Source organism: Anomaloglossus baeobatrachus, chromosome 2 (genome assembly GCF_048569485.1).
Source record: "Anomaloglossus baeobatrachus isolate aAnoBae1 chromosome 2, aAnoBae1.hap1, whole genome shotgun sequence".
NCBI lineage: Eukaryota > Metazoa > Chordata > Amphibia > Anura > Aromobatidae > Anomaloglossus > Anomaloglossus baeobatrachus.
Genome location: NC_134354.1, coordinates 623625449 through 623643285, shown reverse-complemented (window position 1 = coordinate 623643285; position 17837 = coordinate 623625449). Strand labels below are relative to the sequence as shown.

Sequence of the window (17837 nt, the reverse complement as noted above, 5' to 3'; positions counted from 1 at the left end):
GGGGCGGGGAACTCCTGCATAACCCGCCTGGACATTAACAGAGAGGTGCACACGTCAATCAAAAAGTGCACGAAATTTCAAACTTTATAAAGATGAATTTCACTGACTAAACACCCGAGCTGCTTCTGATGGTATGTACACACTGTGCATGATAGTGCCAGCACTGCACTGGCTGCAGCTTATACACGAAAATCCTGATGATTGGTTCCCTTTAAGGAGTAAAGGAGCAGAAACCTCATCCCTGCTGAGCAATTACCGCGGCACAGAGTCAGCCCTATGACAGGAGAGCATTATTCATTAGCAGGGAACAGAGCGGTGTGCTGCAATCATCTGCGGTAGGAAAGCGAATCCTAGGAGGGATAGTTACTGATTCTGGGTAATCAGGGAGCAGATATAGATCTGTTATTAGATCACACAGCCAAACGTCTTCTGTAACCTACGTGCCACTAAGATACTCCCTCTTGGTGGCCACAGAGGAGATGACTGGCCTGATATATACCGGGGTAGGTTTATCTGATAACATAATATTATAGGACGTTTTAGTTCCGCAGTCAGCACTTGGGGAAGATCATAAAAAAAACAAATGGCAATTTGGGATAAAGCCACATGTAGTTCTGGAGTGAGGTCCTCAGCTGTGGCGCAGGAAACGCAGCCGGACTGAATATACCCGGTGACCCGGAAAAGCCCTCAAAGCCTGATCACAGCGGACTGTGCGGCTGCTAAATCACAGGAGTACAATGCAAAGATGCTTCATGTGCTCGCATCCGTCTGGAGAGGTGGGGGACTGGAGAACATTGGTGACAAATGTTTTGACTTTTTGGAAAGTCATAAATGATGAATAAAGCAAAAAAACATCTGGAAACCCTAAACCACCCCCCTCAGTGGTAAGCTTAAAGGGAATCTGTCACCAGGTTTTTGCTCCCCCATCTGAGAGCAGCATAATGTAGAGACAGAGACCCCGATTCCAGCGATGTGTCACTTACTGAGGTGTTTGGTGTCATTTTCATAAAATCAATGTTTTCTCTGCTGCAGATCTAGCAGTTATACAGAGTTCATGAATATGCTGGACTACCTGGCAGCACGCTAAGTAGTCCTCTAATGATAATATCAGCTGATTAAACAGTGATTTTATCAAAACTATACTAAGCAGCCTAGTAAGTGAAACACAACTGGAATCAGGATCTCTGCCCTTATGTTATGCTGCTCTCAGATTAGGTTGCAAAAACTTGTTGACAGATTCCCTTTAAAAGAGACTGTCAGCACAGAAGGACTGCTCAAACCAAGTGGAGGCACTCGGTGCACCATGCCGGGGCCAAACATCTCAGTGCGCCTTCCCACCTGCTTTCCATTTCCGCCCTTCTTTCTTCTTTGGCTCTTAAAAGCTAGAGCTGTCAATCCAAGAAGGAAGAGGGGGTGAAGATAGAGGGAAAACACATGGGAAGAAAGGTGCAGCTAAATGTTTGACTCCACCATGTTGGACTGAGAGCCACTTACTTGGCTTGAACATTCAACAGACTCCCTTACAAAAAAAACAAACGAACATAAAAAAAAAGCACAAAGTGGAAAAGATCAATTTGATTCAAAACAACCAAAAATAAAAAAAAAAAAAAAGGCACAACTCACCAAACACAAGAGCAAGTGCAGTCATAAACTGGCCCATTTGTGTTTATTATATTTATTAGTTTTGTAGCTTTTTTTTTCTTTCTTTCTTTTAAGGCTCTGTGCGCACTGGGAAATGGAATTTTCTTGAGAAAATTCCGCATGCTCTCAAAGATTACCGCACCCGCGGTAAAAAACCGCGGGAAACCGCACCCGAAAACCGCATGCGGTTTGCCGCGGTTTTACCGCGGTATTATTCGCGGTTTTGCCGCGTGCGGGTTGGGATGTGCTTTATTGCATTCAATGCAATAAAGCACATTGAAGGAAAAAAAAAAAAATACATTTAATTCTGATAGTAGATAGACAGAAGAATAGATAGAGGGATAGATAGAGGACAGATCGCTGCATTTCCCACGGTCGGCAGTGAGTTCACATTACCGGCCGTGGGAAATGACCGGTAATTACCTCTGCTGTCTGCTGCATTCAGCCTGTGTCTGTGACAGTCGCGGCTAAATGTCAGCAGTGCAGGACGTCGGAGCCGGAGCTGTGGATTATGCAGGACCCTGTGGATTACGCCGGAGCTTTGTTTGGGGGGGGGTTAATAAAATGGTGAACGAGGCTTGTTGGTTTTATTTAAAATAAAGGATTTTTCTGTGTCTGTTTTTTTCACTTTACTTACGGGTTGATCATGTCAGCTGTCACATAGACGCTGCCATGATCAAGCCTGGGGTTAATGGCGGTGGTCCCCCATCACCATTAACCCCTTGTATTACCTTGCCACCACTGCTACACGGTGGCAAGAAGAGCCGAGGACACTCCGGTATTGCCGCATAATGCATGCGACAGTGCCGGGGCAGCTGCGGCTGATATTCTCGGCTGCGGGAGGGGGAGTGAGGCGGGGGACATTACCCCTGCCCCTCTCCCTCCCCAGCCTGAGAATACCGGGCCGCCGCTGTGTGCTTACCTCGGCTGGAAGGTAAATATGCAGCGGAGCCCACGTTCTTTTTTTTCTATATTTCCGTTTTCTTTCTATGTGTGTTCTATGTGTCTGTGATCTGTGTCTATGTGTTCTGTGTCTGTGATGTGTTCTATGTCTGTGTGTGTGTGTGATCTGTGTGTGTTTACTCTCTGCACGGCTTCCTCTTCCTGTAATGACATCACTTCCCTGCAAAACCGCAGACAGGCGATGTACATTACCGGAGGTAAACCGCGAAATACCGCAGGGAATAACGCAGGAAAACGCAGTGAACCGCACAGAATTTGCTGCCTGCGTTATTCCCTGCGGGATTTCATGATTAACATTGAGTCAATGGAGTGAAATCCCGCAGCGATGTGCGGAAAAGAAGTGACATGCACTTGTTTTTGCTGCGGGAATCCCACAGCAAAACATGCAGCTGTCAAATTCCGCCCAGTGCGCACAGGATTTTTTTTCTCCATAGGATTTGCTGGTGATTCACTGCAGAGATGTTATGAACATTTTCTGCAGCGAAACATGCAGCAAATCCGCGAAAAATCCGCGGCAAAATCCGGTAAGTGCGCACAGGGCCTAAAAGATCTTAAAAACTTTCCCGGTGTGGCCACACACTTTTTTTGGCATTGCCAGTGAATGAATGGGCGTTGATAGAGAAGATGAAGTGGGTAGTAACTTGTGAAATCACTCTTTCCAGTGCCCATTTCATGCTCTACACACACATCACAATAAGAGTGCATTCAGATGACTGGATGAATTAGCCGGAGATGGGACAGCAATATTCGGACTGCCACCGCTCTCTGAGTGTGCCAGCTTCATGTATTTCTATGTAGCGGTCATGAGATGTGTGGCCAGTCTGGTCACTGCAGTTTGATCTCCGACTGACTTATCAGATTGCATTTTCACCTACGTTCACTGGTCCCATTGGGGCATCCGTCCAAACCACCCCCCCAGCAAAACATGTTTCAGACGCATGCGCCGACGTAGCCATTAACTATAATGGAGCAAACGGAGTCAGCGTATACTCTGTCTTGCACCATTTGCGGGCGTATACATTTTCTGCAGATGGACACCCAAACGTATTAGACTACATTCGGGTGTCCGCCTGCAGAAAACAAATATGGCCAAAAATGGAGCAAGACAGAGCACACCCTAACTCAATCTGCTCCATTATAGTCAATGGCCACGTATGCGTCCGAACAACACTTTTCGGGAGGGAGGGGGGGGGGGGGAAGGGTTGGACGGATGCCCCAACAGGACCGGTGAACGTGAAAACGCAATGTGAAAGCGGCCTTAGGCCTCAGGTCTGCAAAAACCAGAGAGGAGTTTGTTTTTTTTCAAAGGCATAAATGAAATGTATCAATACAATTCTATGGCTTGGTGAAAATCGTGGAGGACAGCACGTGGAGGACAGCACGTGGAGGACAGCACGTGGAGGACAGCACGTGGAGGACAGCACGTGGAGGACAGCACGTGGAGGACAGCACGTGAGCCGTCTGCATTTAACATTGGAAAGGATAAGAGAAGCTTTGTCATTTATTTATCTATATACGAGAAACACAGATGACACACGGATCCAAAATACTGATGACACACGGATCCAACATACTGATGACACACGGATCCAACATACTGATGACACACGGATCCAAAATACTGATGACACACGGATCCAACATACTGATGACACACGGATCCAACATACTGATGACACACGGATCCAACATACAGATGACTCACGGATCCAACATACAGATGACTCACGGATCCAACATACTGATGACACACGGATCCAACATACTGATGACACACGGATCCATTTTTTGCTTATATGGAAATCACTGGCGTCTGGATGAAGCCGCGAGCTCATGTTTGGGGTTGCACTTCGCAGACCAGCATCTGACCTCCACTCGCAGGGGTTGGACCCGATGGCCCTTGAGGTCCCTTCCAACTCTACCATTCTAGGATTCTCCACAACCGGAGACACATTAAGATGTCATGTTTTGGGTCAGACGTTCCGGGCCGGGTCAGGCATTGTGACACCTTGGCGCATGAACCCGGCCATAGGCTCTTTTCACGCACATTTTCCATTTTCACCAGAATTCAAAGCCATGCTACATTTTATGAGGACAATGAAGCATAACAGAGCCTACGTCACCTCTCCTGACATGTGGAGTTCAGCAGACACTTGTACGCCTAGAAAATTACAATCAAGGACAATTCTTCTTTGAGATTTCCGTCTGTTATTCCTCCTGGACATTTCTCAATAAATTTCCACATTAGTGGAAAATGTCACGCCTAGTGGGAGTAATGTTATAGACGGTAACATGCATGTTAATACATTCGTACAGCCATGAAAGGTCTAAACAAAGAAATATGAAAGATTTGTGGCTATAAAACAACATCTGTAATCCGGTATCAGATCTGCGCTGATGATGGATTGGCCTAGTTTTCAGACTGGTCAGAAGTGAATGTAAGGAGCGGACACAGTTATATGCACGACACTGAACACCGTGCCCTGCGCAGAACAATGTCCGAGACCAGTTCTAAAATACTGCAGACCACCCGACACCACTGAGGACAGAATACAGAACAGTTAATAAATTACTATTTTTTTTTTTCCTTACTATAAGCGGCCGTCCATGCTGCGGAGTCTGGTAGCTCATCTCTGCCCGTCCAGAGACCGGATTGTGTCTGGATTTATTTAGAATGCAGCAAACCTGCAATGAATGATCGGGGTCTAAGTGACGCCCTGAAAAACAGGAGCATTAGGGGTGTGACTGGTTAATAGGGATACACAAAACCAATGCTCCCTGCTGCGTTGAGAAACACGTGATGGTGTCTCCGCAGTGTTGGATGTTGATCTCCCAGAGGTCAACCATCCTTACCTATGTATTCTTTTACTAGGCATTGCTCCCACTAGCCAGTTTCCTAATCCACACTGATGAGGGGCAAATACCCCGAAACAGCTGTCTGTGGATGGATTCCATGTTTGGTATAGGTGGTCTCCTTGACTGGAGACTGCCCTTCCCATGGTTATTCCTTCCCGGTGAAAGACCTGGCTAGTTTCCTGCCAGCGTTGAGAAACATGTGATGGTGTCTCCGCGGCGTTCTTGTTTTGATCAGAGCCCCATGCTCCCCATTATAAGGCGACAGTGCCTGCAGAGTACGGGGCGGTGTAATCAGAGCCCCATGCTCCCCATTATAAGATGTCAGTGTCTGCGGAGTCTGGGGTGGTGTGATCAAAGCCTCATGCTCCCCATTATAGGGTGACAGTGTCTGTGGAGTAAGGGACGGTGTGATCAGATGTCAGTGCCTGTGGAGTACGGGGCAGTGTGATCAGAGCCTCATGCTCCCCATTAAAAGATGTCAGTGTCTGTGGAGTACGGGGTGGTGTGATCAGAGCCTTATGCTCCCCATTATAAGATGTCAGTGTCTGCGGAGTCTGGGGCGGTGTGATCAAAGCCTCATGCTCCCCATTATAGGGTGACAGTGTCTGTAGAGTACGGGGTGGTGTGATCAGGTGACAGTGCCTGCGGAGAACGGGGCGGTGTGATCAGAGCCTCATGCTCCCCATTATAAGATGTCAGTGCCTGTGGAGTACGGGGCGGTGTGATCAGAGCCTCATGCTCCCCATTATAAGATGTCAGTGTCTGCGGAGTACGGGGTGGTGTGATCAGAGCCTCATGCTCCCCATTATAAGATGTCAGTGTCTGTGGAGTACGGGGCGGTGTGATCAGGTGACAGTGCCTGCGGAGTACGGGGCGGTGTGATCAGAGCCTCATGCTCCCCATTATAAGATGTCAGCGCCTGTGGAGTGCGGGGCGGTGTGATCAGGTGACAGCGCCTGTGGAGTGCGGGGCGGTGTGATCAGGTGACAGCGCCTGTGGAGTGCGGGGCGGTGTGATCAGGTGACAGCGCCTGTGGAGTGCGGGGCGGTGTGATCAGGTGACAGCGCCTGTGGAGTGCGGGGCGGTGTGATCAGGTGACAGCGCCTGTGGAGTGCGGGGCGGTGTGATCAGGTGACAGCGCCTGTGGAGTGCGGGGCGGTGTGATCAGGTGTCAGCGCCTGTGGAGTGCGGGGCGGTGTGATCAGGTGACAGCGCCTGTGGAGTGCGGGGCGGTGTGATCAGGTGTCAGCGCCTGTGGAGTGCGGGGCGGTGTGATCAGGTGTCAGCGCCTGTGGAGTATGGGGCGGTGTGATCAGGTGTCAGCGCCTGTGGAGTACGGGGCGGTGTGATCAGGTGTCAGCGCCTGTGGAGTACGGGGCGGTGTGATCAGGTGTCAGCGCCTGTGGAGTACGGGGCGGTGTGATCAGGTGACAGCGCCTGTGGAGTACGGGGCGGTGTGATCAGGTGACAGTGTCTGTGGAGTACGGGGTGGTGTGATCAGGTGACAGTGTCTGTGGAGTACGGGGTGGTGTGATCAGGTGACAGTGCCTGTGGAGTACGGGGCGGTGTGATCAGGTGACAGTGTCTGTGGAGTACGGGGCGGTGTGATCAGAGCCTCATGCTCCCCATTATAAGATGTCAGCGCCTGTGGAGTACGGGGCGGTGTGATCAGGTGACAGCGCCTGTGGAGTACGGGGCGGTGTGATCAGGTGACAGCGCCTGTGGAGTACGGGGCGGTGTGATCAGGTGACAGCGCCTGTGGAGTGCGGGGCGGTGTGATCAGGTGACAGCGCCTGTGGAGTGCGGGGCGGTGTGATCAGGTGACAGTGTCTGTGGAGTACGGGGCGGTGTGATCAGAGCCTCATGCTCCCCATTATAAGATGTCAGCGCCTGTGGAGAACGGGGCGGTGTGATCAGGTGACAGCGCCTGTAGAGTACGGGGCGGTGTGATCAGGTGACAGTGTCTGTGGAGTACGGGGTGGTGTGATCAGGTGACAGTGTCTGCGGAGTACGGGGTGGTGTGATCAGGTGACAGCGCCTGCGGAGTACGGGGCGGTGTGATCAGGTGACAGCGTCTGTGGAGTACGGGGCGGTGTGATCAGGTGACAGCGTCTGTGGAGTACGGGGCGGTGTGATCAGGTGACAGTGCCTGTGGAGTACGGGGTGGTGTGATCAGGTGACAGTGCCTGTGGAGTACGGGGTGGTGTGATCAGGTGACAGTGTCTGTGGAGTATGGGGTGGTGTGATCAGGTGACAGTGTCTGTGGAGTACGGGGTGGTGTGATCAGGTGACAGTGTCTGTGGAGTACGGGGTGGTGTGATCAGGTGACAGTGCCTGTGGAGTACGGGGTGGTGTGATCAGGTGACAGTGCCTGTGGAGTACGGGGTGGTGTGATCAGGTGACAGTGTCTGTGGAGTACGGGGTGGTGTGATCAGGTGACAGTGCCTGTGGAGTACGGGGTGGTGTGATCAGGTGACAGTGCCTGTGGAGTACGGGGTGGTGTGATCAGGTGACAGTGCCTGTGGAGTACGGGGTGGTGTGATCAGGTGACAGTGCCTGTGGAGTACGGGGTGGTGTGATCAGGTGACAGTGCCTGTGGAGTACGGGGTGGTGTGATCAGGTGACAGTGCCTGTGGAGTACGGGGTGGTGTGATCAGGTGTCAGCGCCTGTGGAGTACGGGGTGGTGTGATCAGGTGTCAGCGCCTGTGGAGTACGGGGTGGTGTGATCAGGTGTCAGCGCCTGTGGAGTACGGGGTGGTGTGATCAGGTGACAGTGCCTGTGGAGTACGGGGTGGTGTGATCAGGTGTCAGTGCCTGTGGAGTACGGGGCGGTGTGATCAGGTGTCAGCGCCTGTGGAGTACGGGGCGGTGTGATCAGGTGACAGTGCCTGTGGAGTACGGGGTGGTGTGATCAGGTGACAGTGTCTGTGGAGTACGGGGTGGTGTGATCAGGTGACAGCGTCTGCGGAGTACGGGGCGGTGTGATCAGGTGACAGCGTCTGTGGAGTACGGGGCGGTGTGATCAGGTGACAGTGCCTGTGGAGTACGGGGCGGTGTTCTCAGGTGACAGCGTCTGCGGAGTACGGGGCGGTGTGATCAGGTGACAGCGTCTGTGGAGTACGGGGCGGTGTGATCAGGTGACAGTGCCTGTGGAGTACGGGGCGGTGTGATCAGGTGACAGTGCCTGTGGAGTACGGGGTGGTGTGATCAGGTGACAGTGCCTGTGGAGTACGGGGCGGTGTGATCAGGTGACAGTGCCTGTGGAGTACGGGGCGGTGTGATCAGGTGACAGTGCCTGTGGAGTACGGGGTGGTGTGATCAGGTGACAGTGTCTGTGGAGTACGGGGTGGTGTGATCAGGTGACAGTGTCTGTGGAGTACGGGGTGGTGTGATCAGGTGACAGTGTCTGTGGAGTACGGGGTGGTGTGATCAGGTGTCAGTGTCTGTGGAGTACGGGGCGGTGTGATCAGGTGACAGTGTCTGTGGAGTACGGGGTGGTGTGGCAGCTGATCACACGTAATGGCTTACCGGTAATGACCGCAGATACACCGTATAGTACAGGTGATATTACTCATTATTACCAGTAACACAGCAGTATCATCCACACTGCAGAGAGAATCCGTGCAGATAAGGGCACACCTCATCCACACAGTGCCCCATACAGACAGCGATGCCACCTCCTGGCACACACCGCACATGTGCAGGGCTGGAATGGGTACAGACACTTTTCACCCTCCTGACAGTAATCCAATGAAGTCAATCACGGCCAGCTTCTCCACAGACTGGACTGGCTGCTAACAGAGAACAATAAAGCAGATGTATGATTCATAAAGGACAGAGCCTGCCCACAGCGGATCACACCCATCACACATGGTGAGAGGACAGTGATCGGCGCAGGTGCAGGCTCCTCCGCCACCATCATCATTACCAGGGACAGCAGGCCCCGCCGCTCCCCCGCCCGGTGCTCGCTGCCCCGCAGACGTGAAGGCCGTTACCTGCTGTCCGGGATCGCGGCGGATCAAGGCCTCAGTGCTCGTGTAGTCAGCGGCACCATCCTCAGCAGCGCCGGACACCGACCCCTCCAGGCTCCGCTGCGCAGCTGACGAGCTGTTGTGGTTCCAAGCACTGACGTCTGCTACGTCATCATCCGGCGCGGGCTGCGGCGCATTGGTTGGAATGGTTGGCAGCCGGAGGGTACAGAGACTACAGGGTCCTATCACCATGCGACCAGGACGGCCGTAGCAACCAATCACACGCCTGCCTTCGGTTTATTAAAGCCAAATCAGTTGCTATGGGTAACAGTGACGCTTCTTCTTTCCATCCTCTTTTCTTCGTGACCATAACCTCCGTTTTTCCCTCTCCTTCCTAGAGCCGTAGCTTTTCTGTTTTCATGCACATAACAGAATGAGGGCTGTGTGTTGTACCAGTGAGTGACACCTTCATTTTCTTATACGATGTACTGGAAAGCAGGAAAAAATTCCAAGTGCATCGAAACTGGGAAAAAAGGTGCAATTCCACAATTATTTATTTCTATCTAATATATAAAGCTGTATACGTATGTATGTCTGTGTATGTATGTATGTCCGGGATTAGCATCTGCACCGTCGCAGTTACAGCCACAAAATTTTGCACACTCACACGTCTGGACCCCGAGAACGTCATAGGCTATGTTTTGAGGGGAAATTTTAACCCCGCACATTCCAATTTACCAATCAATTTTGCCCCTATCTACATAATGGGGGAAAAGTGAAACGAAAAGTGTTGGGGGCAAATTGACAGCTGCCAAATCTGAACAAGGGGGACTTAAAGAATGAGAGCGATGGCGCCAAAGAGTATATACCGTACAGTTGCTAAGGTGGGGCCCCGCCATGGGATACTCACCACACTCGGGGATATGAACACACACACAAAATGCGCCACACACTACCACGTGCTTGAACACATATACCACCCTCAGCACACATGTCACCACACATACACCAACCTCGCCACATAATCGCCCTAAAACACACACAAGTTTGGGATTATCCTTCACAAATAAAAATCTGATTAATAAGCAGCCAAACTACAAGAACAACAAATGTACCACATAGGAAATAAGGTAGCTTTGTTAACAGCAGTTATTAACCCGGGCGAAGCCGGGTAGTACAGCTAGTTATTTCTATAGCCCATGTTCATTACCTGGTAATACTGACCCAGCTTATGATTCTCCACAGGGGTGGACACAGACTGCAGGGGGCTCCAGTGCAAGAAATTTTTTTGGCCACTCATAACATAATAAAGTGATGTAAATGTGGCGCCCCATGGTTCCAGGTTCCTAAGAAACCGGTGTCATTACCATCAGTACCACAAATCCCAATCACAGCTCACATCATGATCTGTCAGACACACCAGTGGGTTGGTTAAGCTGGAATAGGGCCACTCATCTAGGGGTCAGGCAGACTGGTGGGAGGAAGGAAGAGAGAGTTCAGTGAGAGCCCTCAAAGAGTGAGGAGCTGGAGCTGGAGTAGTAGCTCCCGGGGAGTTAGACCGGGGTTGGGTCACAGACGGTGGTCCGGGACCAGAGTAGTCGGAGACCAGTGGCAGAGACATTGGAAAAGGGTGTGATGGACATAGGCTAGGAGGACTGTCAGCATCAGAAACCCAAAAGATCTGACTGGTATCGAGCATTACTAGGTACAGGACCCTAGGTCAGGAGCCAATTCAATGACCCGGAAGTTGCCAGAGATCCCCTATTCCAGAGAGGTTGGTGACGAAAACCAAGGGGGAGCAGGAAGATGTCGGAGGCGGATGATGGGAGCAGGATGTGAGAGCGGGAGCTGGCGCAGGGACACCAGGACTCTGCAGAAAAGTTCCTAGAATAGAGAGCAGCAGGATGTCGATGCCAAGAGACTGGTCGCCTGAGCGTTCCGTGCCGGTAACCGCTACCTGGATCGAAGAAGAGACAGAGCGGCTCTTCAGGAGGATGCGGATAAAGTTCCTGTTCCTGCTGGACAACTAGAGGATTGAGATGAGTGTGGCCGCGGTGGTGCGGGTCCGTGAAGTGGAAGCCCTGCGTGTGGATCGGGTAAGCAGAAGCCCAGTTCCGGTTGATCCGGCCTACCCGGCCGCAGAACCCGGTCTGCCCCCGGCCACTGGGACAGCAATGCCACCTCCTCCACTCTCGGCTGAAGCGATAGCCGAGCCACTGCCCCCGACACCGGCAGTGGAGCCTCCAGCCCCCAAGGAAGACGAGCATGCCGCAACGCCTCCGGCCCTACGCCCAGCCAGACCAGGCCGCAACGCCTCCGATACCATCCACGGCCCAGCCAGACCAGACCCGGCCACATCCCCGGGCCCGTACCTCGGTATGGAGCACCCAGCCTCTGCTACTCCGGCTGCGGAACAGCCGGTTCATCTAATCACTGCTGCAGAGGAGGAACCCACCGACATGCTGGTTCTGCTGCAGTGCAGCCCCCCCGGTACCTGCTGGGGCCACAGAAATCCGAATGCAGCCAGTTCCTCTGGAGGAGGCAGAACCCGGCTGCCTTAGTAGTTACTGTTGTGTTTGCTATTTTTCTTAAAAATTTACATAATTGAAAATGTTTGAACCAATGCTAATAACCCGAATAAGTCACCTGATTTAGAAATGTTTTACAATTTTTGCACCTAGTGTGTCTAACAGAGTCGTCTCCTGAACCATCAGGACTTCAACCCTGTCACCACGGACACTGCAAGGAACTCGGGATGGTGTGACACCATGGCTAGCAGTGGCACCAGGGGTTCAGGTGTTTTGGGTGGCGGGTTGATGGAAAAAAGGGACAATGGGAATGGACTGTCGCAGGAAGGAGCTGCAGCAGAGTAGGCTGAGTCTCCGACTACCGCTACAACCGGTAGCGTTCAAAAGTGCTTTACTGTTAGACTATGTGAGTTAGTAACGTTTAAGTGTATTGCGTCCCCTGTGTGGGAAGAGTATCTAACATTTAAAATGTTATCTTTTTCGGTTCCAGTTCAATAAAACCTCTGTTTGTCCTGTAGCTCGTGTGTCCTGTAGGGAACGTGGCGCCCCTGAGTATATCATGGTGCCACAGGGAACTGCATCCTGTCACCCCGGGTGCAGGGCCTACCCCCCATGGTTCCAGGTTCCTAAGAAACCGGTGTCACTACCATCAGCACCACAAATCCCAATCACACCTCACATCATGACCTGTCAGACACACCAGTGGGTTGATTAAGCTGGAATAGGGCCAACTACCTAGGGGTCAGGCAGACTGGTGGGAGGAAGGAAGAGAGAGTTCAGTGAGAGCTCTCAAAGAGTGAGGAGCTGGAGTGGTAACTCCCCTGGAGTTAGACCGGGGTTGGGTCGCAGACGGTGGTTCGTGACCAGAGGAGTTGGAGACCGGTGGCAGAGCCATTGGAAAAGGGTGTGACGAACATAGGCTAGGAGGACTGTCGGCATCAGAAACCCAAAAGATCTGACTGGTACCAAGCATGACTAGGTACAGGACCCTAGGTCAGGAGCCAATTCAACGTCCTGATACTCTCCCTCCCAGGTTAATTATCTTTATGAACTTCCCTAAGAGCTAAGAGATTGAAGGCAACAGCACACCACGGGGGATAGTGCTTTCCAGTAAAGCAGCCCACTAAAATCCCAAGTGCCAGCCATCAAGAGCACAGCTATACTAAATATAGTGAGCGAAGCCCTAACAGTTTCAAGCCAAGGGGCACAACAGAGAACTAAATTGTGCACGGAGGCGGCTCCGGATTACCCAGTGACACCGGTGGGAGCGGATACCTGGACGGGCTCCTTGTAGTGACTGTGATGCACAGAGACTTTGGTTTATCTTCAGTGTGAGTGTCTGCTTTATAATCCTCATCCAGCACCACGACTACCCACAGTGAGTACAAAAAAGATCACAGATAAAAGGGGAGCACACTGCAGTGTCATTATATAAATATAAGTATCAAAGTTTTCTATAACTCCCTTATCTTAGGATTACACATCTGAAAAAACCCACAGTGAGTACCCTGGTTTCCCTGCACCCTGCGTTCCCAAATATCCCACTAACACCCAGAGGCCGGGGCCTTCCCTACCTGCGGAGGAACTGACACCTTGCTGCTCCACACCATCTACCCCGGTACTCCTTCCAGTAGCGGCGGTACTCCCATTATCGCAACCCGCAGGTGGCGTCACAACCTTCTCCCCTGTAAATAATCCCCTTTCAAGGATCGGAGTGTCTGCCGAGCCCGGGTCCGGACCCCTCGAGCTATGACCACCCCGGTCTGCACCGGGGCAGCACATAAACATATAAGTTGCACTGTTTTTTCCTAAGCACCATATTTACCATCTGAATATAACACAGACCAGTGCTGCCGCCCTTCTATCTTGCTGCAGTGTCAGCGGCTGTCTCCAATGCTTATATTTATATTGGCTGGAGATGGCACAGCCTGGACACCCTGTGTGTTTTGCAGCTTGTCAGTGGTATATGGCTCAAGAGTCTGAAACCAGTGATTGTCTGCAGCAGTCACATGGGCACCTGGGCTGTGATGTCTGCAGCCATTGTAAATAGAAGCATCAAGGGAATAGAACACTAGCACTGTCCGATGGAAGAAAGATGAGGATTATAGTTTATTAAAGGCATTGTCCAGCAGATTATGCAAAAAATAAATAAATTGTATTCACCTGCTGTCACCTCCTAGATCCAGCGCCAGCCGCCCTATCGTCTGTGCCAGCATTAATTATGTCACCGTTCTATGGAACACAGGACCACTGCAGCTTGTGATGCCTGCAGTTCAAGTCACCTGATCGCTGCAGCCAATCACAAGCTGCAGCGGTCCTGTGTCTGGTAGAACAGTTTCATAAGTAATGCTGGGACAGACCACAGGACGGCCTGCGCTGGATCCAGGAGGTGACAGCAGGGGTGAATAATTTATTTTGTTGGTTTTATAAAATGTAACCACAGTAGATAATTTTGCCAGACAGTTTCTTTACAGTGCATGTATTTTAGACAACTCCTTTAAAGGGAACCTGACAGCTGATACCCATGAGCCGTTGGCATCCTGTACCAGGCAGTGGCTGTACGATCACAGGCAGTTGTGTGTGACCCTAAAACGACGAGGAGATTCACAGAAAGACATTAATAGATGTCGAGGACTGAGCCGCATGAAATACTAGTCGTACAGATGTGATGTCTGATACAGGCTGCTTGATCCACGGGTGACATGTTTCTGCTGGCAGGATCCTTGTAAGCAGTGCTCTATACCACAGGAGGGGACAGAAGAGAAACAGAGGAAATACAACAAAAAACAGCCGCACCATAGACATCATTAAAGAAGATCTCACTCAAAATTTGTTTACTGATGGAATATGTGTATATGCATGTAGTGTCATAATATACTCACCTACCACACTGCTCTCACCAGTGTCCAGCGCTGTTCTGCTCCCTTTTTCAGTGACATGATCGCCACTCTTTCCAGTGTCCAGCGCTGTTCTGCTCCTCTTCTCAGTGACATCCCCGCCACTCTCTCTGGTGACCAGCGCTGTTCTGCTCCTCTTTTCAGTGACGTCCCCACTCTCCAGTATCTGCGGGTCACACTGCTCTGCAGGACCTGAAAGTGACTTACAATGTAAGTCTATGGAGCGTCAGAAAGATGCTCCATAGGCTTTAATTGTAAAAGACTTCTGGCTCAGAGTGTAGTGTGACACCCGGCGGTGTCAATAAAGATGGAGGAGTTATTTACAGGGAAAAAGAGTTTGTATTCGTGACGCCACCTGTGGTTTGCGGCTAATATAGGAGCCGCCGCTGCAGAAGTTATGCGCAGCTCGGTTGATAAAGCTCTCCACAGGCAGAGCTGGGCCCCAGGGATGTTGGGAGTAATAGTCCACTCTATTAGAGGAGCGCAGGGTTGGGGGCGAATGAGGAAAGAGAGCGACACAGGCATTGCAGTCAAAGTTCTTTACTCACTGTTGTATGTCCCATGGGAGCACGACATGTCAGTGTCCACCTTTGGAGTTCCGGGGTTACACTGTGATGGGCTCCAGCCGATCCCAGGTAGTTCAGAGGATTAGACCAGTGCACCTTTCTATATGTCCTTCCCTGGTCGTCTTCCTGCGCTGAACTCTTCTGCCTGTCCTCCGCCTACGCGTACAGTGCACTGAGCCGGTGTCCGCGGGCCCTACGGGGTTTTCTCCGTACTTTCGGGCCTCTGACCCTAAGTGGACACTTTCCAGCAGATTCGTGCACAGGTTTTGGCCTTGGTACTTGAAGCCTCTGGTTTACTAGTAGGGCACGTAGTTATTATCTCCTAGTCTAGGGTCCAGTCCCCGTTCTTGCGGCCAGTCCCTCCACTCAGCTGTTATAAGTGGCATGAGTTTAAGGGTGTATGGAGCACAACCCGTGGCCCCTAGGACCCCTTCTACGTTGTACCTGGGTCGAGCTGTCCCAGCTCCAGACCACAGATCTTTCCTCCTTGTCTGCTGACTCGGTTCCCTTTGCTCCACACACTTCCCTCCCACTCGCTAAGCTCCACCCCCGTGTAAGCCGGAATAGGGTGCCATCACCACTGGTGGCTCTCTCTAGCATTAATGGGCCACCCCACCCATGTCCCTGTGCAGAGCAGCTAACTGAGAATGTTGTGTGTGTCGCGCCCCGGGGCAGCCGAGCTGGTCTGATCCAGGCAGTCCGTGGCTCGAGGGGCCCTGGACCCGGGGGCACCGTCAAACAGTTTTTAAATGAAAAATAAAAATAAAATAAAAGTCTGACTATTCCACTCGCGGTTTGCGGCCAGGGATGATAGGGCCGCCGCTGCAGGTTCCCACTGGGGATGATGGCTGGGGGGCAGCGTGGATGGTGGAACCCTCCGCAAGCAGGGCTTTTCCCCAGGGGTGGGTGAAGGGTTAACGTGGAGGCATGGGGTTTTGAAGCAGTCCAGACGAAGAGGGCTTTTTTTTTTAACGTGTGTTTAGGATCAGTATCCATTTGTAGAAGCCATCCTCTTTTCAACTTCAACTTTTTTATAGATGGAGTGATGTTTGCATTAAGAATTTGTTGAAATTTCATTGAATACATTCTTCCCTCCACCTGTGAAATGATCCCCGTGCCATTGGCTGCACTACCCCAAAGCATGATTGATCCACTCCCATGCTTAATAGATAGCGAGATGTTCTTTTCCTGAAATTCTGTGTCTCCTTTTTTTCTCCACACACACCTTTGATCATTGTTGCCAGAGTTCCATTTTCACCTCATCAGTGCACAGAACTTGTTTCTGTGGCGCCCTGAGGCCTCAGTCGCCAGAGGGTACTGCATCTGATTTAGGGTGCTGTACTGATCCAGGTACGAGATGGTTAATCGCTGGTGTTTGGAGCTTTACACAACATCTTCTGCTCTTATTAAGTTACACAATTAGGAAACCAGGTGCTTTCACACTGAAACTAGGGCAGAGGTGGTTATCATGGCAGTGGGGAATTCCCGGTCAGGGTGAGTCACCAGAAGGTGGGAGGCACTAAGGAGTGAGGAGAAAGAGCAGACAGGAAACCACTTCAGATTAGTCTGGGAGACAGATCAGTCTGGGACACAGAAGGAGACAGGTCGCTGAGGGGCGCGCCAGATGGCTCCCCTCAGGGGGGCCGACTGGAATGAGTGCTTGAGAGCTATTCCAGGGGAGAGGAGAGAGACAGTACCGGAACACCATGGACACGTAGAAGCGTTTAGACTGAAGGGAACCGGAACCGGGTAGACTTGGAGTAACAGACTAGCAGGTGAGACTGAGGAGGACATGACAGCTGAGGGAACTGAACCACTCCCTTGGGGCCGGCGCAGTCAGGTTGCAGAGCCCTTGGATGGACCATACTTCAGGTTGTTCATCAGATTCTGCAGGGTCGCGGGTAGACTAGGTAGTCCCATGTCTAACCCCATTTTGAATGGGACACAACATTGAACTGGAGTCCCCAAGTTGGTTCATGCCACGGGGATCCACACTACACTACAAGCGCAGAGGAGAAAGGTCTTACACGTTCACGAACACCGGTGGTTGCTCCTTGCTTACCCGGGATCGGCTGGGGCCCAGCACGGCGGTGACTGGTACCCTGAAGGCAGCCTATTAAAGCACTGTAAGTAAATGACATGGACCCGAAGTTGCTACCTTGGCCTCTTATTTCCGGCGCCCCGCGCTTTGGCGCCAATGGCTCCTTTCCCCGGTCGCCACCAACCTCCCAGGGGTACGCTCCACCTGTGGGGAGCTGGACTACCTGAGCTGCGTGAATACCAGCCCCGGAGGAGAGCAACATCTCACAGCGGCGGCTGATCCCTGGCCGCACACCACAGGTGGCGCTGTAAAGCATCCCCCATCTCCATTCAACACCGCTCCTGGGGGAGGGAGAAAGTCGCAGGGAGGGTCT

At 51.7% G+C, this 17837-nt stretch overlaps 1 protein-coding gene across 2 annotated transcripts in view; it reads right to left on the bottom strand.

The window, feature by feature from the left end:
• AKAP11 (A-kinase anchoring protein 11) overlaps positions 1 to 9611 on the bottom strand; it is a 63572-nt gene extending 53961 nt beyond the window's left edge. For both annotated transcript variants that reach the window (XM_075336862.1, XM_075336864.1), the window contains exon 1: positions 9457 to 9611. The gene's annotated coding sequence lies outside the window, so the exon portion shown is untranslated. The remainder of the gene's footprint in view (positions 1 to 9456) is intronic.
• Positions 9612 to 17837: the final 8226 nt, after the last annotated feature.